Here is a 22,575-nt window from a genome sequence, read left to right as displayed (position 1 = left end):
AAGGTTAAACAAATTAGAACTTTATTCCCTGGAGCATAGAAGAATGAGGGGAGATTTGTAGGGGTTTTTACAATTATGAGGGGGATAGACAGAGTAAATGCTGATAGGGTTTTTTCCACTGAGGGTAGGTGAGATACAAACCAGAGGACATGGGTTAAGAGTGAAAGGGGGAAAGTTTATGGGGAATGTGAGGGGGAACTCTTCATGCAGAGAGTGGTGGGAATGTGGAACCAGCTGCCAGCTGAAGTGTTGAATGTGGGCTCAATTTTAACATTTAAGAAGCATTTGGCAGGTACATAGATGGTTGAGGTGTGGAGGGCAATGGAGTGGGTGCAGATCAGTGGGACTAAGCAAACAAAAATGGTTTAGCACAGACTAGAAAGGTCAAAGGGTCCTGTTTCTGTGTTGTAGTATTCTATATTTCTAAACACATTTCTTGGTTCAATTAAACTCCACAAACTCGCATGTTATGAGCTACTCTTAAAACAACACCCATGATACCGTCTATTTTTCAGAATAAGCACATGCCACAATGGATGTGTTGCAATCCTATCACTGACCCAATTCTGGTATGCCTCTTTAGGATTTGTTTGTTTTTTGACTGCAGCTTTGCTTTCGCTGTCAAAAATCCATTCGTTAAAAAGTAGGATTCACAGATGGCAAGGATTTTGCCTGACAGCCAAACATCATCAGCTGCTCAGAATTGCCACTAATATTCCCCTATATACCAAGCAGAATTACTTACTCCAAACCAAGATCAATGCCAGCTCTCTCTTATATTTTGCTAATAGACAGTGAAACATCTGGCATCTCAAACTCTCTTTTACAAAATATCCAAGAGACTTCAATTGATGCCTTGATTTTTTTTTTTACTTCTTTCAACCTGGCTTTACATCATAATTTTCTGTTACATGGACCAAAAAGACAAGAAAATTACAAATGGGGGATACTATATGCCTTGTCCCAACTTGCCTGATAAGAATGCCACCAAGGTCTGCCCTTAGCATTGTACAGGTTTTCTAACCGCTTCTCATACATTTAGATATGCATGAAGAAAAAATATTGTTATGTTTCATTCAAACTTGTTTTTTTTTTAATTGCTTTATTTCTTGGGACGTGATGTATTGATCCCAATTTCACTTGTATCGTTTACTATCCTGTACTATAAGCCATGTTCTAAGGGTGAAAGGCCAATTCCTTTTTAAGAACTCAGATCTTTGAGGGTCCTTGTAACTGAGAGTTAATAATTCTACTGTTACAAGATCAAACGAGCAACCAGAAAGAAGGAATATCACGCAGGGGTAAAGATGAACAGTTCCTTTATTAACAAAAAATTCACCTTCAAACTTTAATTCAAAAATCTCCCCTTTTATAACAATGCCCACTGGTTATTATGCAAATTTCTATAACAGTGTAAAACTAATAAATTCCCCAGCCTAAATATAACATATGTAATTAAAGTCTAAGTTATATTTCCAACCAGCCCACAGGAAAACTTAGACACAAAACACACAAGACTCACAAAACTTCGATCTCAACCGAAGGAAAGATCATAAACAAAATTCAGTTTGTTTGGTAAACTGAAGCCAAAAGATCTCTAAGAGAGAGAGCACAAAATTCGAAGTTGTCTTCTTGTGTTACTTGGAGAGAGAGGAACCACTGGCTGGGTCCAGATCTTTCTGGCTGCCTTCGGAATGTTCATCCCTTTTTGAAATCCCAACATTCTAAACTATCCTCCAGACCATGACTGATGCTCTGGGCATTCTTCCACTCCACAGCACCTTGGTTTATTGTCCAAGTCGAAAAATTTTTAGATCATTTTCTGCACATGTTCAGTCTGTCTCCCTCTCTCTCAGCAGTCCACCTTCAGCTTGGCTCTCTAATGCAAACTGTCACTTCTCGACACAAAACAACACAACACATAGGCCAATACACAACACAGAACTCTGTAACAGCTATATTTATGCTACATGCAAGTTTCAAGTGAACCCCAAATATATTTATGAATGGAACTGGCTGGAATATGCCAGGGACATGAATCAAAACCATTTTAAGAGAAAATGGCTATTCTGTACTTTAAGCTGTTAATAACTAGTCTTATCCAATTCTAGTCTAACTATAGTAACTTTTCAACACTTGTTTACATGGAATCTATCTACCTTTGTCATCATATCTAAGGAATATCCTTCCACAACTTTTTGTGGAAGGATGTTTCAAATCTCAAGACTCCAATTAAAAAAATTCCACATCTATTTTGAATGGATGATCTCTGCTTTTAAACAGTTATAGATTCTATCACCAAAAAATGGAAACATCTTCTCTATGATGACAGTCTCAAGACCCCTAAGAATTTTGTCCAATTCAATTAAGCGGAGTCATTGGTTCAAATTGATACCCCAAGTCTGAATGTAAAAAAAAATGCAAGTTTTATGTTGCAACAAAGAGAAAATGGAGTGGAGATATTAAAGAAAATGTCTGAGCTAGGACTGGAACAGAATGTAAGTGGATGATGCAGACTGGTGTTAGCTGAGAGAACAAAGGAAGGTTTATTCATGACAAAGAATCCATTTGGTGTAGGGCAAGTAGAGGGTAAATGGAATGGCATAAATGTACACATAAAGCTAGAACAGAAATATACAGAATACAACTGCTGGAAGTCTGAAATAAAGGAGAATGCTGGAGAGGGAAAAGCTAGGATAACATCCTTGGTGGATGATCTTGTATCAGAATTCAAATTTCAACAGTTCAAAGTTCAGATTTACTGTCAGAGTACATACATGACATTACATACAACCCTGGGATTCCTTTTTCAAAAACTGCACTCAAGAACATAGGTACAAATATAAACAACAAATAAAGAAATGTAAACAAACTGTAATATAGAGAGAGAAAAAAAATCAATAAAGTGTAAAAGTAAGAGTCCTTAAATGAGTCCCTGATGGAGTTTGTTGTCCAGAACTATTAGGCTGCCACACAAAATTCCAAGTTGTGTGAGGGAGGGTGTCATCTGTCATGTTATAGATGATTTGATTTTTGCTTCACACACCCTTAACAAAATACAGCATAATTTTTTTTTTGCCATTTGAGAAGGTAATACTGTACTATTAATTATTTTCAGTGTGAAAGGACGACATCTGTCTGAAATGGAACAACCCATTTTTTTTGATCTCAATCACTGTTATTACACTGGACAATGAAGATTATGCTTTCTGAACACTTTTGGGTGAATTTTATGGATTTTGGGCCACTGATCTTGAAAAGCCCCTTAAAATTTTCCAGTCACATATAATGTTTTTTTTTAATATAAACTATTTTTTCTAATTTCATGTCATATTTTAAGTCTACTAGTATATTGCCCACAAAGCAAACTACTTTGTTCAGTCCATGTATGAGCTTCCATAATAGACCTTTGGTGAACTAATCAAAATCTGTCATCTGAAAATATATTGAGCATACATTGGAAATAAGATCAGATGTTCACATTGATCACACCAAGAGACCAGTCAAAGGATACTGATTCATGATATTGAGTTACAGAACTGCAATAAGCTATTCCAAGAGATTGTGCTGTTCAAAGAACTAATACAACATCAAAGGGAAATGCACAGCTGAGCTGATTGAAACCAATGAACAGACTGAACCAGTAATGACTGTAAATATCTGAAGAGAATTCACAAACTTGTTTTCAAAAATTGAAAACTGTGTGGTGAACTTGTGCATGATCGAAAGAAGGCTTCAGGGTGATCATGAAAAAGTTAGTAAAATTATGAGGCCCATGAACAGGGTGCATAGCTTTTAAAATGGCGATGAGGAGAAAGTTCTTCAGAGGGTGGTGAATCTATGGAATTTATTGACACAAATGGATGTGGAGGACAAGTCATTGGGTGTATTGAAAGCAGAGGTTGATAGGTTCTTGATTAATGTGGGGATTAAAGGTTATGGGGAGAAGGCAGCAAAGTTGGGGTAAAAGGAAAAAAAAAACATGGCCTGAATGTGCTCCTAAGTTTTGTGGTCTTTTTTTTCCTCATGGAAGGGAAGTCTAAATCTAGAGAGAGCAAAGTTTAAGGTGAGAAGAGAAAAATCTGAAAGAAATCAGTGGTTGTATGAAATAATCATTCAAAGAAGGTGACAGAAGTAGGCATAATTATAACATTTGAGGGGGGGGGGGAATATTTAGACAGGTACATGGATTTAAATTTAGAAGAATATGCTTCAAAACTCCAGCAAATGGGCCTGGTGGAGATGGGCATCTTATTCAGTGTGGAAAAATGGGGTCAAAGGGCCTGTTTCCATGCTATATAACTTCATTAATCCAAGTCTTGTGCACATAGAATACACGTCTAGGTGTACCGTAATGATTCACAGAAGAACCTTTGTTCTGAAGATCCTTGAGATATTATTACTACGGTAAGAGTTTATCTGTTCTGCAGGAATCATCTTGGATCTATCTCAAAAATACGAGAAAGCAGGGAAGAGAGATGGAGGGAAAGTAACTCGTCAGCACCAACAGTGATTTGCAATACAGAGAAAAGGTGGAAAATATCAAGAAATGGTGTGAGAATAACAACCTGAGTCTCAATGTGGACAAGACAAAGGAGATGATTGTGGATTTTAGAGGTCCATGAATTACAACCCTCCACTTCACATAAATTTCTCATGAGTGAAGAGAGTAGAGAACACCAAGTTATTTGGAATCCACTTAACTAGTGACCTATCCTAGACCCACAACATCTTCTCACTAGCTAAGAAGGCACAATAGCAACTGCACTTCGTGAGAAGACTGAGGTGGACAAGGCTACCTGTACCATTCTGTAAACTTTCTACAGAAATTCTATTAAGACTGTCCTGGATGGCTGCATCACAGTACAGTACAGTTGCTGCAGAGCAGGACAGCAGGAAATAATTGTTGACAATATCTAGTTTCTTGTCATGTACTCAAGTACAATGTACAGATGCACTGAAATTCTTACTTGCCATTGTCAAATGGGTACATCAATGTACTATTATAGTTGGTGCAAATGGCCACAAAATATCAAGATAGGAAAATAGATATGAAATATTGAAGGATAGATTTATATGAATTAGCAGTTACAGTTAATGAAAAAGATGGTGATGGAGATTTAATTCTTCATTGTTTAAAAAAAAGTTGATTTTTTGTAATTTTATAATAAGACAAATCCAGGAATATTTAGATATTAATTCAGATTCAATGGATAATAAATTTATTTTATGGGATGCTTTGAAGGCTAATTTAAGAGGTAAAATAATAAGTTATACAGTTAAAATTAAAAATAAAAGATTATGTTAAGGTATGAGATAAACCAGAAAAATAAATAGAGAATTTGGAAAAAGATTTACACAAAAATATATCTGAGTGAAAAAGACAGAATTAATAAAGAAGAAATTATATTATAATTCAATGGAGACTTATAGAATTGAGAAATTAATTGAAAGAAATAAACAAAAATATTATGAATTGGGAATTGAAAGCTGAATAAACTTGAAGAAGTATTAATGCTATTAAAAGGAACACAAAAAAAAGTTACTTACAAACCTCAAGAAATAAATTATTCTTTCAAAGATTTTTTTTATTTTTATTTGTATACATGTTAGTCTGATAATGATGAAAGTAATATTCAGAATTTTTAATCTAACATTTATCTACCCACTTTAAATTGCCAAGATCAAAAAAAAATTAGATGCACCATTTACAAGGAGGGAAATTATTAATGTTCTTAATTCTTTAAAACTGGTAAATCTGCCGGACAGGATGGTTTCCCACCAGAATTTTATAAAAAAAATTAATGAAGCAGACAAATGAAACCAATTTTCCACCAGAATCATTTTTGAATGTGATTATAAGTGTTATACCTAAGCAAGATAGGGATCCATTAAAAACAGAATCTTACAGACCAATATTATTATTAAATGCTGATTATAAAATAATAGCTAAAGTTTTTGCAAATAGATTGGCTAATTATTTACCCAATTTAATTCATATCAGCCCCTGAATCCACCAGGAATTGGTGACCAGTGAATCTGTCTGTCACATGAAGGAGGCTGTTTGTGTGGCCAGCCATCACAGCCATCAACAGTGGCTGGCCCAGTCATTTCCCTGAAACCCACAGGCCTGGCGGCACTTAAGGGCTTGTGTTCCCCAGTGCTGGTGGTAGAAACACTAGGTTGACTGGCCCTCCTCTGACTTGGTCTTGGGAGCAGCTTGCAGTCAGCTGGCTCCTGGTCATGTCAGCTGGTTGAGGGCTGCCTTGTTCTCCCTCTTTGTGCACCAGTGGGCATCCGCATGGGCTGCTGCTCTCCTCAGGTTTGAGAAGTCTTCATCTGTGAGGAGCAGCTGGATGTCCTCCGGCATCTGTTCCAGGAATATCTGGTGAAAGAGAAAACAAGGCTTGTGGTCTTCATCCAGGGCGAGCATTTTGTTCATCGGTGCTGATGGACTACGGACCCCAAGCCCATCTAGGTGAAGGAGCCTGAAAGCCCACTTCTGGGGATTTAGCCCAAAAGTTCCAAGCAGCAGGCCTTTGAGGGCATTGTACTTGCCGTAGCCAGTGGGTGGTGGATGATGTTGTCCACCCTCGCTGCCGTATCTTGGTCCAGAGTACTCATGACATGCTAGAACATCGTGGCGTCTGAAGAAATGTTGCAGAGATGAAATTGTGCTTCCACCTGCCCGAACCACATTCTTGGTCGGTGGGTCCAAAACCGGGGAAGCTTGATGGAGACAGCATTAACCTCTGATTAATCCATGGTGTTTTGAGTCCAGAAAAACATCTGGGCTCGACAGGGTCACCACTGTGGTGGTGTGAGCAGTGGAAGGAACACGGCCACCATGGTGAGGGTATTAATGACTGTTGTTATTCCAATTCAGCAAGCCCCTTTAAGAGCAGCATGTGCTCAGTCACCTGGTGCATTGTGACATCATAATCACTGCCCAGGGTGCCCGCTGGAAGGGAACCTGGAGTCAGAGAGAAACCTCTGATGACACCATTTCCCCATGGCTGCCCCACCACATGGCAATACAAGTGGGGTCGGTTCGGTGCTGCCACAGTTCTTTCTTTTTCTATGAATGATCAATTTTTGGATGATTTGGAGTCAAATAGGAATAAAAAGAGTAGAAGATTGTTTTGAAGCAGGTGAATTTATTAATTTTCAATAAATGAAGAATTTTTTTGTTGTTATCAAGTTAAAGCTTTTTTAATTGATAAAATAGATCAAAATTTGAGATTACCTTGACAAAATAAATTAGAATTATTAATAACTAAGGGGGATATGAATAAATTTATTTTAGTGCTGTATAAATTACTTCAGAAAACAGCTCCTAGAATAGGAATTCATAAATCAAGATTAAAATGAAAGGTTGATTGAGGTAGAAAAATAAATGAAAATGATTGGAAGCAACTTTGTAAGGATAGTATGATGAAAATTATTATATAGATTAATTCAATACATTTTTTTACATCAACATGTTTTTAAAATGTTGAATTTATGTTTTAGATTGATCAAGAAATTGGTTCATTTTTTTTTCCATTTTACTTGCGAGTGTCCTAGCGTAAACCCTTTTTGGTTCGAATTTTTTAAAAATGGAGAATATATTAAAGATAAAACTCCCACTCGATCTAAAGTTATTTTTGTTGGGTGGTAATGTTTAGTCTTAGATCAAAATTAACTATGTTATCAAATTTTTATGATTAGCTTTAACAGTTTCTAGGAAGTGCATTGCCATTACTTGGAAATCAGATGTGGATTTAGAAATGGAGAGATGGCCCGCTGAATTGCGCTCTTGTATTCCACTTGAGAAAATACAATTTATATAATAAATTTCATCTCTTTTTGAAAATATGGAGTCCATACTTACAATATGTTGGTTTGAAAATTTGAAGGACTCTCAGAAATTTTGTCGCACTGATATCCCTGAGCTCCAATATTATGTGAAACAAGTTTCTTTTGGCATTCTCCTTATTTTATTGTATAGTGTTGGGTGGGTGGGAGGATGAGAAGGGAGGGAGGGATGAATTAAGTTACTTTCTTCATATATTCCACATTTGATATTTTTTTCAATTTATTCAATTAATAATTGTAGATGTGGTTTTAAAATTCTTAAATAAAATATAAAATAAAAGAGATAAAGTCTTTCAATAGTGAAAGCCTTACCTATTGGCGGTCTTGATGTAGTTCATGAAGAAGATTATGGTAGCGCTGCAAGAGCTACTGCAGCGTCAGCGCTGCCACTGGTGCAGACCTGTGGGGAGCGAGGGAGCAAAAATTTAGGATCCATCCACCCAGTTGACAGCTGTCAGCTCCACATGGGATATAAATTACCCATTTGGGGAGCTAACCATGGTTGTATTTGAAATCCAGGTCTGTGCCCAAGATGGCGGCATCTTTTAATAAACAGCAGCCACGAGGGGCTGCAGATTCCAGGGTAAGAAAAACTGGAGCAGGCCACCAGAGGATTGGAAGATCACGCACCCTCTGAGAAGGTTAGGACTCGTGGGGATATTGGCCATGGTGGCGGCCAGTGCATGCAGTTGGCTGCTGGTGACTCGAGGCGAGGAACCTGAAGAAGTTGTGGGCTGCTGGAGACTGTTGTTGGGAGACTTGTGCCAGGCTGCAGACTGCTGGAGACTGACTTGAACTGGCTGGAGGGGTAACAGGTATTGGTGAAGTCATCACTCCACAAAACATGCCCATCCATACTAATCCTATGAACTATTGTTTGATCTGGAACTTGTATCCCTTGACAATTCCAAAGCTTCCTCAGATATTTCTTGACTGTTCTGAGAATATTTGCTCATTCTATAGACTCCCCACCCTCTGGATGGGAGAGGTTAAAACAAAAAACATTTTTCTCATTCCCCATAATTGTCTCAACTATAAGCCTAAGTCTCTACCCTCTGTTTTGCATAAGAGGAGTTTGGAGACATATGGTCAGAGTCCAGGTCAGAATAATAGTTCAGTACAGACTAGAAGGGCTGACATGCATGTTTCTATGCTAAAGTATTCATTGGTTCTCCCAATTTTTATAAAAGAGTGGGGAAACTTAAATGGGGCTGAAGTTCTTACATAGAAAAAGTCTCCTATTCCTTGTGCCAAGTAAAATGGCAATATTGTAGTGAAGTATTCTATACTAAGCTACTACAGTCGTCGGTGTACATGTTGAGGAAATACTGTACACATTGTCGAGTTGATGTATATGCATGGGAGTCTTGTGAAAAACTGACAGCTCCAGGCTTGCATGCTGGGCTTGTATTCATTACTGCTTCTGTCACATGGACAGGAAGTGACCTCATAAGCCAAGATTTAAAAAAATCTCCAGTTGGATGCAGGACAATTTTCTACATTTTCCACAGCATGTCCGCCATCTTGGGAGAAGGCTCACTTGCTGGTAAGTAGGTCACTACATGATCCCTCCTAGAACAGGCAATCCTGCTACAGACAGTATAACTTTTGTTTGGGTAGCTTTTGTCTCTGCCGAGGCATCTGAACCATGGCTGGACTACCCAGATTCAGATAGGCATGTTTGAGGCAGTCAATTGCAAAAGCTTCCTCTTTATCTCTGATGTCCAAAATGTACGTTGAACAATTGTGTCCAAGTACCTTGAAGGGGCCCTCATATGGATGCTGGAATAGTGAGAGGTTTGCTCATTTCTGCACAAAAACGTACTTGCAGTCCTGCAAGTTCTGGGCTATATAGGACCTGGCCAGACCGTGTTGAGATGTCGGCATGGAGGCTAAAGAACTGCACTTCTCAAGGAGCCTGCTTAGGACGACTGCAGGTGAATCTCCCAGTCCTTGTGAGTCTGATACAAATTCTCCTGGAATCATCAGGGGTATGCTGCAGACCAGCTCTGCTGATGAGGCACCTATATTGTCCTTAGGTGTTGTTCATATGCCCAATAATACCCATGGCAATTCATCAGCCCAGTTAGATCCCTGTAGACGTGCCACAAGGGCTGATGTCAAGTGCCTGTGGAACATTTCTACTAGTCCATTGGATTGTAGATGATACGCAGTTATGTGGTGTGACTTGGTTCCAAGCAGGGTAGCCATTGCTGATCACAGGCTTGACATGAATTGGGCACCCCTGCCTGACATGATGTGTTGGCAGGCTGAAACGTGCTATCGAGGCTGAAATGAGGGCCCTGGCACAGGTATCGGTAGTCATGTCTGCCAGTGGAACCGCTTCTGGCCGCCATGTGGCCCGATCCACTATAGTGAGAAGAAATCGGGAACCACATGACACTGGCAAGGGGCTTACAACGTCCACGTGTATGTGGTCAAACCTCTGAAATGTCGGCTCGAAAGATTGTAGTGGGGCATTGGATGTCTGGCAATGAGTGCACGTCTTCATTCAATTGCTGACCTGTTTTCAAAGGTCATGCCACACAAATCTATTGGCTACCATTCGGATGGTCGCTCTGATCGATGGATGTGCCAACCAGAGTACCACGTCAAATAGCTTCCGCTTCCAGGCCACCGGAACAATTAGGCAAGGATTAATTGCAGATATGTCACACAAGAGTTTGACTCCCTGGGCCTACCAGAATTTCGAGTCTCCTGTTCTGCAATGAGGAATTTCTTCATTTGTCTGTTGTGCTTTCACGAGTGCAACATGGTCCACCACCTTGGCTAAAGTCTGCACAGATTGTATGGCTGGACAAGGCAGCATATCTGCCAGTATGTTGGCCTTTCCTGAGAATATTTTCGATGGCCATTGTGAACTTAGAAGTATGTGATAAATGTCTCGGTTGATGAGTCGACCATGGATCTGATACCTTAGTGAAGGCAAATGTAGGCGGCTCGTGGTCTGTAAAAGCCATGAAATGCCAGCATTCTAGAAAGTACTTGAAATGTCAGATAGCTTGGAACCGTGCCAATAATTCTCGATCAAAAGCACTGTACTTGAGTTCTAGTAGTCTTAGGTACTTGCTAGCTAAAGAAAGCCAAAGGTTTCCAATGCCCATCAATGTACTAATCAAGCAGACCTCCTACTGCCGTACTGGACGCATCCGGACATCCATTCTTAGGTGGACGAGCAATGCAGCATTAGCCAGTGCTTCCTCTGTGTTTTTGAATGTTGCCAATAATTATTCATCCCAAGTGACATCCCTTGTCTTGTCTGACACATGGGCGAAGTGGAGGCATTTAATGCAAGCTACTGATAATAGAAACCAGCAATAAAAGCTCACCATTCAAACAAACTCCTGGAGGCTTTTAAGTGTGCTGGGCTTAGCAAATGTCCAGATTGCCTCAACCTTTGACAGTAGTGCCTTTGTTCTGTGTTTGTTGATTCTACGGCCCAGAAAGTCACTAACCCGAATTGACACTTGGCCAGGTTGATGGTCAGCCCAAATGCATTCAAACAAATGAAAAGCTTGCACATTTGGGACAGATGCTCCTGACGACTGTGACTAGTGATAAGTATGTCATCTAGGTATATGAAGGTAAAGTCAAGATCACATCCAACTCTATACATTAAACGTTGGAAAGTCTGTGCAGCATTCTTGAGCCAAAAATGCATTCTTTTGAATTCAAGAATACCAAAGGGTGTAATAATAGCCATTTTCAGAATGTCATCCAGATGGACCAGAATCTGATGATGCCCCCAGTCCGGGTCCACCATGGAAAGATGGTACCTTTCAGGTTGGACAGATGTGATAACTAATTCAACCTGTGGTAATCACCGCAGGGTCTCCATCTGCCTGCGGCCTTAGGTACCACATGGAGAGAGAAGGCCCAGGAGGCTATTGTACAATACTGTTGTACAATACTCATGTCCTCCATCCTTTCAATCTCCTCTTTGGTCAGACAAAGTTTACCTGGAAGGAGCCTGTGAGCTTGGGCATGCAGCAGTGGCCCTTCACTTGATACATGATGCTGCACCCTATGTTTCAGCATCTCTGCGGTGATTTGCGGAGTAATTATTGTGGGGAATTTCTGCCAACAACCTGACAAATTCTTTCTCCAAAAGAGTAACAGTCTAAATGCAGAGTTGGCAGCTTGATCCCCACCTAGGGTGAAGGTCTGGTTAGTGTTGGTATAAATGAGCCTTCATCTCTCTAGATCATCCAACAGGCTCTGAGAAAAACCAGTTCCCAGCAGAGGTTGTACGACCACAGCCAATGTGAATGCCCACATGATGTTAGTATTGATGATATGAAGTGGGATCCAAATGTCTGAATAGAACTTCAGTTTGCAGCTTTCAATGAAGGCCCAGGTATTCTGTTTACATGGGTCATGCCCTGAAGGGGGAAGCATGCTGATCTCAGCCCTTGTATCCACTAAGAAATTCTAGACAGAACACCTATCCCAGTGATGGCCAGCCCTGCAACCATTAGCAATGCTGGTTCTGGTGGAGAAGAATGATTTATATCTCATTTATATTTTAATGTTTTTGACTTGTATCTCCATGCTAAAGTTTTTTTTTTGGATCTTGGCAAGGAACTAGATCAACCTCAGAAGAGGGACCACAGTATTCCCAGGCATGAGTGATGGAGTCCAGGCTCAAGGCTCCCAGACGTGCACTGTCAACTCTGTCCAACGTGCAAGATTCTGCTGACTACACCAATGTGGAAGTCAGCCCGTGTCTCTGAAAATGAAATCAGACTGAAAAATAAAACAGAGCAAAGATATCTCTTCAAACTATGCAGGTTTTATTACAAATGTTCAATTCATATATGGGAAGTGAGGATGACCAGTCAGGAGATGTCTCACACAGACATCTCCCTGAAGTCTCAGGTCTCACTTCAAACTTTGACACGGGGATTTCCCTGAATCGCACAGGAAGGTCAGCAGCAGTGACTTTCTGTGCCCCATCATTGATGGTAGAAACCCAATTGGTCCTATCTTCATCCCATTGTTTCTTGGCTGACTGGCAGTCTGACAACAGATTTGATTGACCCTGCTGCCGGTCTATTGTTGGAGTTATACGATCCTGCTGCTGTGAGCAAGATCTGATGTCCTGTCCTACAGGTGTCGCATTTTCTTGCTTGTAGAACACAGGCTGCAACTTTCTTTGGGTCACTGAAATCCTCATCGGCCAGCAGGATGTGGATACACATTCATGAGCATGGAAGGGGTCCTGTCTCCCAAGCCATCCAAGTGAAGTAAACAGGTCACTCAGTCACATCATAAGAGGCCAAAGGTATGGATGAGCAGACTCTTGAGCACCATATACTTGCCCTCCTCCACAAGCTGCTGCAGAAAATCAGCGTGTGATCACTTTATCCAGGGCACTTACTACATAGTAGTACCATGCGGAATCAAATGTTATCTGCCTTAACTGGAATTGGTTGAGAAGTCCAAAGCATTGGCAGTTACAGAGCCACAGCATACATCAAAGAAAAAATTTCCATGTTGGAAAATAATATTTAGACCATCAGGGTCACCAATGTATCAAAGTGTTCTATACAGTATGCTGTAAGACGGATGGCAGTCTCTTCAATCTGAGGCGCCTGCAAGCTCACACCAAGACACAAGAGAAACTTGTCCGTGAACTACTCTTTGCAGATGATGCCGCTTTAGTTGCCCATTCAGAGCCAGCTCTTCAGCGCTTGATGTCCAGTTTTGCGGAAACTGCCAAAATGTTTGGCCTGGAAGTCAGCCTGAAGAAAACTGAGATCCTCCATCAGCCAGCTCCCCACCATGACTACCAGCCTCCCCACATCTCCATTGGGCACACAAAATTCAAAACGGTCAACCAGTTTACCTATCTCGGCTGCACCATTTCATCAGATGCAAGGATCGACAATGAGATAGACAACAGACTTGCCAAGGCAAATAGCGCCTTTGGAAGACTACACAAAAGAGTCTGGAAAAACAACCAACTGAAAAACCTCACAAAGATAAGCGTATACAGAGCCGTTGTCATACCCACACTCCTGTTTGGCTCCGAATCATGGGTCCTCTACCGGCATCACCTACGGCTCCTAGAACGCTTCCACCAGCGTTGTCTCCGCTCCATCCTCAACATCCATTGGAGCGCTTTCATCCCTAACGTCGAAGTACTCGAGATGGCAGAGGTCGACAGCATCGAGTCCACGCTGCTGAAGATCCAGCTGCGCTGGATGGGTCACGTCTCCAGAATGGAGGACCATCGCCTTCCCAAGATCGTGTTATATGGCGAGCTCTCCACTGGCCACCGTGACAGAGGTGCACCAAAGAAAAGGTACAAGGACTGCCTAAAGAAATCTCTTGGTGCCTGCCACATTGACCTCCGCCAGTGGGCTGATATCGCCTCAAACCGTGCATCTTGGCGCCTCACAGTTTGGCGGGCAGCAACCTCCTTTGAAGAAGACCGCAGAGCCCACCTCACTGACAAAAGGCAAAGGAGGAAAACCCAACACCCAACCCCAACCAACCAATTTTCCCCTGCAGCCGCTGCAACCGTGTCTGCCTGTCCCGCATCGGACTTGTCAGCCACAAACGAGCCTGCAGCTGACGTGGACTTTTACCCCCTTGTAATGGAGGATTAAAACCATGTACCCAGATGCTTTTTTGCTTATGTGGAACTGACGACACTGGGTCCACACGCAGGTCACCTTACTTTCAGAACTAGCAGATGTAATTAAACTCAGCCATGGGGACTTATCTGAAGATACACTTTGAAATGGAATTCCACTGTGAGGCCCAGGGAAAGCAGTTGTCAAATGCAACACTCTGAAATTGACGAATTGGTCACAACCTGTCTTGCTCGAGAAGTTTTAATAAGTCTTTGTATCTACGAGATAAACCAGGAAATCATAACATCCTGGTACCATAATAATTAATCTTCTAAATTGTAGAATGTAATGTTCAGTTTGGATTTTGACTGACAAATATTAGAAGGAGTAGGCGCATGATTAATTGTTTTTGGGGTATATAAGCCTGTGGTCCTGCTGCTGAAGTTTAGACTCTCCGAGGGGTGGGAACACCCCTTGTCAAGAAGGAAGAACAGCCAGAGTCCGAGCAACGTCCCGGTCGGGGGAGGTGGAGAAGCTGCTACCAGCGCCCTGACAACCTACTACAAGTGTGCAGTCATTGCCTCGCTTCAGCAGTTGGGACCAGTCCAAGCATTGATAAGTATAGTTGGGAAGGGCTTGCATATTGTAGTGTGAAATCAGCTTTTGAATTAGTAATAAACATTTATATAAACTGAACTGCTCTCGGTGTGTGTGTCTATTTTCTTTCGGTAGCTCAAACACTGTGACCAATCTAAAATGAACAAAATGAGAGGTATAAGTTTACCCAAGACAATTGGCGCTGCGAGCAGGATTGGTCTCAAGATGTTTCGCCGAAAGAAAGAGGTGAGCCCTGAGCAGTTCTTGATGGACTTCCAAAGACGATGGGTTTGGTATGTTGGCCAATACCCTGTCTTTGTTGGGACCACCCATTAGTTGGGATGAGAAGTTAGACCCATCAAGTGCACCTCTGGGAGAGCGGGTTGCCACTCTCCTTCGAGAAAGTAAATTTCCTGATAAAAAGGGAACGCTGACGAATGGTTTTTGGTTGCTGGCCACAGCATTACGCCACTCCATTCAGCGTGAAGCAGGATGAAAAGAGAAGGGTTGCTGGTAATAATGGACCGACAAGGAAGGATCTTTTTCTAACCTTGTTAAAGTTAGGCGTACCTAAAAGTGATATTGATGGGAAACCTACTGCGGTCCTTTATGCCCTTTATAAGAGAAAATCAGGGGAACATCATCCCCAGCTGCTGAGTCCTCCTGGCCCAGCTGTGCCTTCTGCTCCCACTGCTGCTTCTATCGAGCTGGCTTCTCCTGCTCCAGTTACTCGTCATGAAGTAAAACAATGGGTTAAACAGGCTCTTAAAGATAACAATAGCATGTGGTCCTGGAAGCCCCCGAACCCTTCTGAAGCCTGAAGGTGTGGGCAGGATTCCCGTGTCTACTCCATCGAGACACGGCGCACACACGGGGATCCGCGGCCCTACATACCATTAACAATCCACTGGGGTGGGGGTAATGATCGCCAATACTTGGCTTTGGTCGACACCAGTGCAGAGCACTCGGTGATTCCTGGTAATCCCGACCTCTGGACTGGACCGGCCTTTCGAATAGAGGGGTTGGGAGGAGTGGTCACCCTGGCAAAGGAAATAAAAGTCTGTGCCATGGTGGGTGATAGCCCTTCCCCTGTCTGGTTACATGCCCTGGTGGCTGCTACTGACGAGTGTATCCTGGGTATTAATATGTTGGCCGGTATGGCCCTTAATACTAGCCAAGGGGGATTTGAATTTGGAATTCAAACTATTACAAAAAAACTAGTAGTGGGTCAGGCTAAGTGGGATCCTGTGATGGTGCCAGCCCCCATGAAACCAGTGTGCATTCCACAATATCGTCTCCCTGGGGGGCAGGAAGAGATTACTGCCACCATCGATGCTCTGCAAGAAGAAGGGGTACTTAGGACCGCAACGTCGCCCTTTAATAGCCCTGTTTGGCCGATCCAGAAGCCGGACGGCTCCTGGAGAATGACAGTTGATTATTGTTTTTTGAACAAACATGCCCTACCACTTGCTTCAGCAGTTCCGGACATCGTCACCCTTATTGAAAACATTGCTACTGGGAACTCAGGAACATGGTATGCTGTCATTGATCTCGCTAACGCCTTCTTCAGTATTCTTATAGCTGAGGACTCACAGGATCAGTTCGCCTTTACCTGGAAGGGGCGCCAGTATACCTTCACCCACCTTCCAGTATTGCCTTCCCTCTCAATTCACCATTATATTGATGATGTGGCCTCCTGGAGCCTCTGGCAGAAACAAGAGGGTCGCCGAGTCCCACTGGGATTCTGGTCACATACCATGCCTGAGGCTGCCACTCGTTATTTTGTTTTTGAACAACAGTTACTAGCCTGTTACTGGGCCCTGCTAGAGACTGAAAGAATGACAGGTGATGCAGATGTTCAATTGCGACCTGCACTTCCTATAATGAATTGGGTCCTGGCTAATGATGCTAATCTAAAGATCGGGCGGGCTCAGCAGTCTTCTATTGTTAAATGGAAGTGGTATATTCAGAGTCGTGCGATCAGAGGGCCTGGAGGGGTGGGCCGCGTATACGAACAGGTGGCTTACCATCCCAGGTCAGGAACTCACTTATCGGAGGAGGGGGATGGTGGCTCCAGTCAGTATGCTGAGTTGAAGGTATTCACTTTACCACTAGATCCCCATGATCACCCTCTTCGCCTGTTTACTGATTCCTGGGCTGTGGCGAATGGACTTGTGGTATGGATGCCTGATTTGCAAAAGAACAACTGGATGATACATGACCGCCCAGTATGGGGCAAAGAGTTGTGGCAGCTGTTGTGGGATGCTTCCCACCATCGTGAAATAACCGTTTATCACGTTGATGCCCATACCAATATGGCGACTAACATGGCTCAACATAATGCAGTAGCAGATCAGCTTGCCACTATCAGCTGTGCTGATACCGTCCCCCTGGCTCGATGGGCACATGAACAGAGTGGTCATTTGGGGGAGAAGGGATCAGCTATGTGGTCCCGTACACATGCTTTATCCGTCCATCAGGATGATGTCCGCATGGTCGTACGTACATGCCCAGAATGTCAGCTTGTGAAGTTCCATACCGTTCCACCTGGTCCGCATGGCCGAATAAAACGGGGTGCTCACTCAGCTGCGGTCTGGCAAATTGATTACATAGGCCCCATGCTAGACTGTATGGGTAAACATTACATCCTAGTAATGGTTGACACCTTTTCGGGCCTGGTTTTTACTTTTCCCACCAAGATGGCTGACCAAGCTAGCACTATCCAAGGACTAAACCATTTGATTTATTGTTATGATGTTCCAGAGGAGACTCACTCTGATAATGGCTCGCACTTCTCCGGGAAAGCAATCTGTGATTGGGCAAATTACAACGGTATTTTATGGGTTCACCATATTCCTTATTACCCGCAGGCTGCCGGGTTAGTTGAACAAATGAACGGCTTACTGAAGGAACAAATTCGTTTGTTAACATCACTGGGGACCCAGAAGGGATGGTGCCATGTGCTGCAGCAGGCAGTCGACAATTTGAATCATCGCCCTTTAAAAGGAGGTACTCCTTTCCACCGACTTCTTCATGCTCCTGAATTACAGCCTATTCCAGAGGAAAAACAGTCATTGCCCCCCATTCCTGAACTAGAGAATGTTGGACAAAAGGTATGGGTGGCACCACGAGGTAGTGGCCCTCCTGTAAAAGGAGAAATAGTGACACCTGCCCAGGTTAACACTCGGTGGGTAGCTATTGAAGGACAGGATGATTTAGTCTGTTTAAACACTGAACGCTTATGGTATCGTGAGTGACATGTGTCAGGCTTCTTTTTTCCAAGTTCTCCATTTTACACTCCTGGTGATCTGGCTTAACAGCTGGGTAACAATTGATGCCAGCAATTGGATTTGTAATGTCGAGGACGTTCCAAGGGAGTTCCCCGTGGGAAACACGGTCCGATGCATTACACCAAGGAAGTCCTCGGTCACCAGCCTCAAGTGCAGCTTATATAAATATGTTATTGTTTAGCATGTTTCAAAATCTGTTCGTGAGCTCCAGTATCTGGGTATTGTGGCCAACAAGGATAATTTGAGCCTTGGTTGGAATCCTTTCTCATGGCTAACTTCTATATTTGGGGGAGTGGGCTACACTATCCTCCGTTGGTTGCTCGCGTCATTGCTTATCTTTGTAAATGTTGTTTTGATTTCTCTTTTTTCGCTCCCTCTGTACTCAAATACTGGTTAGGCCTCGCAAATGACAGATTGTGACCAAGGGGTGGAATGTAATGGAGGATTAAAACCATGTACCCAGATGCTTTTTTGCTTATGTGGAACTGACGACACTGGGTCCACACGCAGGTCACCTTACTTTCAGAACTAGCAGATGTAATTAAACTCAGCCATGGGGACTTATCTGAAGATACACTTTGAAATGGAATTCCACTGTGAGGCCCAGGGAAAGCAGTTGTCAAATGCAACACTCTGAAATTGACGAATTGGTCACAACCTGTCTTGCTCGAGAAGTTTTAATAAGTCTTTGTATCTACGAGATAAACCAGGAAATCATAACATCCTGGTTCCATAATAATTAATCTTCTAAATTGTAGAATGTAATGTTCAGTTTGGATTTTGACTGACAAATATTAGAAGGAGTAGGCGCATGATTAATTGTTTTTGGGGTATATAAGCCTGTGGTCCTGCTGCTGAAGTTTAGACTCTCCGAGGGGTGGGACACCCCTTGTCAAGAAGGAAGAACAGCCAGAGTCCGAGCAACATCCCGGTCGGGGGAGGTGGAGAAGCTGCTACCAGCGCCCTGACAACCTACTACAAGTGTGCAGTCATTGCCTCGCTACGGCAGTTGGGACCAGTCCAAGCGTTGATAAGTATAGTTGGGAAGGGCTTGCATATTGTAGTGTGAAATCAGCTTTTGAATTAGTAATAAACATTTGTATAAACTGAACTGCTCTCGGTGTGTGTGTCTATTTTCTTTCGGTAGCTCAAACACTGTGACCAATCTAAAATGAACAAAATGAGAGGTATAAGTTTACCCAAGACACCCCTCCTTAAATCTTCGTCTGCGAAGCCAAGCCAAAGAAAAAAGAAGCATCAGTGTACACATTGTCAAGTTGATGTACACACTGCAAAGTCTAGTGCAAGACTGACACCTCCAGGCTTGAATGCTGGACTTTTGTTTTTGTTATATGGACAGGAAGTGACACCATCAATGACGATGATAAAAATTTGTATTGGATACAAGTTAATTTCCTGTATTTTCCACAGCACAGTGACTATTTTGGTAGCCAGTCACTTCCTGGTAAGTGGGTTGCCACAATTCACTATTTTACTTTTTAATTCTCTCTTGTTTGTCTCTAGTTGTTTTATCCTGTATACTATATTTTTTTTTCCTCCTTTGACTTTGGTGTTTCCCACTCCTGTTTTGTTTGCTCTGGTTACCATGCTAATACCAGTGTCATTACACTATCCCGCTTGGTGATTGCAAACACTCATAGCCCACTTTTGAGGTGGAACCTGCCACCCAAGACTCCAAGCTACATCGGCCTCTATTCCCATTGCTTATATCACATTTCAAAAGTTTTTAAAAATCCAGTATCTATCTCAATCACATGGTAAATAATGGAGGATCGCTGAAGCCATTATCAACTGAATCAAGCTGAACATTTTGAATATGTTCTTCATTGAACTGGAACTTGCTTAAACCTGATAATAGACAGCAAAATGGGATAAATTGATTTTTTTTTAACTTTATTGTTCAATTTACCATTGGCACACAAAATAATTGCACAAATGTACCCAATTAATATACTTAATTTGCCTCAGTTGATTGCCTGTTTGCTCAAACATCTGATCATTAGCCACAGAATGGCAATGAGAGCATCAGACATCTGGATACACCAAAGCCTCCAAATGAATGGATTCACATGTTCACGAGACTAGAAGTCCAACACATTGACCCAATTCTTTCAATTACACAGAACATGGTGTGTGAACAACTGGTCACTGTAAATCCTATTAATCTATAAATAATTTGCTCTGTTTTCTGCAGGAGTAACTTCCAACTCAACTAATATATTTGTGCCAAATAAAAATAGAACTACTGCAGGATGAAAATATAATTACGCTTCAAGATGTGAATGAACTCACCAAATGACATTCCTCTCACTTCTCATGGAATCCATTAAAACAGATGAAGTGCATCATGGAAGCAATTTTAAAAAGTATTATACCTGAAGTTTATGATGGTCTTTGTGTGACACAATCTCTTAACATCATAATGGACCCTCATCACCCAGATTAGAACCTCCACTTCAGGTAGAAGGTCCAGAAGTCTGATATCTAGAACTTATTGGTTTAAGAACAGTGTTGTCTCCAATGGTTATCAGTCTCGTGAAACTCCCCTTACTACTTTAAACATAAACTACTCCAGCATCTCCAAAAGTCTTCTCTGCATGGTTGAAATGCTACTTCTCTTGCACCATTGTTATTGTATTTATTATCTACAGTAAAACCCCTGTTATCCAGAATTCAAGCAACCAGCAGCCTCAAGTAACCAGTAAAATACTTGCAGAAAATAGATTAAAAAATACACAAATTGAACCCTTTGGACTCTGGCCATTTTCCATTCTTTTTAAAATATCTTTATTGGAATTTAAAATTACACAATATTAAACCATACAGTTGTATTTTAAGATACAATTGCATTACAAAAAGCATTTAGTCAAAACTCCTTTCATTTATCAAGATGATAAAAAACATAACATGTGGATATCAAGTGACAATAATTCAGAAACTGACAACACAGCATTGAAGCTTAGATCAGACTTAAAATTTTAGATTGTGATAACAGTCCATAAAAGGATCTCATGTCTTTAAGAAATTTGTATTTAAATCTTTAATGGCATATCAATTTTTTTTCTAAATTTAAACAGGACATAATATCATTATGTAGGTGGAGTGTTATCCTTCCATTTGATCAATATTGCACATCTAGCTATCGATGAAGTAAAAGATAAAATTTGTTTTTAAGATGAAGTCAATAAAACATCATCATCAGATAATCCAAAATGAGCAATTTGAAGGTAAGGCTCCAATTTAACCTTGAGAATCACCAATAGTGTGTGAAAAATATCCTTCCAAATTTTTGTTCTAGACTAGGGCAAAACCAAAGCCTGTGAACCAAGGAAGCATCCACAATTTTACATGGTCATATATATCAAAATTAAAAAAATGAGCTAATATAGCTTGAGATAAACATAGTATATGGACCACTTTAAATTGGAATAAACAATGTCTTGCACAAAAGGAGGTAGTATTAATCAAATTACAAATGGCCTCCCAAACCTTGTCAGAGAGTGAAGGGTTCAAATCTTGTTCCCAGTCGATCTTGACTAATGAGGCTATACCTAAATCAAATAAGAGATATTAAATTGTGAGAAAGTTAAAAATCCAAAAGTAAATCAAGCATATTCGCCTCAGGAATTTGTTGAAAAATTTGGAATCTGAGATTGAATAAAATGTCTAATTTGAAAATATCTAAAAAAAATGTGTATTTGGTAAATTAAGTTTTGCCACCAATTGTTCAAAAGAGGCAAAATTATTATGAATAAAAAGGTCTTTGAAACATTTAATACCCCTTCTGTTCCTATCATTAAAAAGTCTTGCAAAGATGATTAAAATAATTAGAAATAATGGAACATTAATGGAAAAATACTGAAATCCAAAAAAAACCTTCTAAATTGTGCCCATATTCTCAATGTATGTTTAATTATCAGATTATTAGTTAGCTTATATAATTAGGAAGATAAACCGGAACCTAAGATTGCCAACAAAGAACTGTTCTTTGTGAAATTCAATTCAATTTCTATCCATGAAGGGCAGTCAACCAAATTATCAAAATGTAACAAAAGAATTAACTTCTGCATAATGACCACCCAATAATGTAATCTAAATTGTGGAGAACTTACCTGTGTGAAGTTTGATGATTATTATTCGAGCAATGCGAGTTAGTGAGTCAATGTGAGATCCCATCTGTGCATGCACAGCAATTTGTGTGAGAGTGT

The 22,575-nt window shown here is 41.2% G+C and overlaps 1 long non-coding RNA gene across 1 annotated transcript; it reads left to right on the top strand.

Annotated features, from left to right (window-relative positions):
- The first annotated feature begins 7,004 nt into the window (after positions 1 to 7,004).
- On the top strand, positions 7,005 to 21,225 carry LOC138761088 (uncharacterized). The gene is made up of 3 exons (XR_011356109.1): positions 7,005 to 7,151; positions 8,377 to 8,672; positions 20,562 to 21,225. It is a non-coding gene; the product is annotated as an uncharacterized lncRNA (long non-coding RNA).
- The last annotated feature ends 1,350 nt before the right edge of the window (positions 21,226 to 22,575 follow it).

Source organism: Narcine bancroftii, chromosome 1 (assembly GCF_036971445.1).
Source record: "Narcine bancroftii isolate sNarBan1 chromosome 1, sNarBan1.hap1, whole genome shotgun sequence".
NCBI lineage: Eukaryota > Metazoa > Chordata > Chondrichthyes > Torpediniformes > Narcinidae > Narcine > Narcine bancroftii.
The sequence above is the reverse complement of the archived record's forward strand: the minus strand, read 5'-3'. Positions and strand labels throughout refer to the sequence as shown.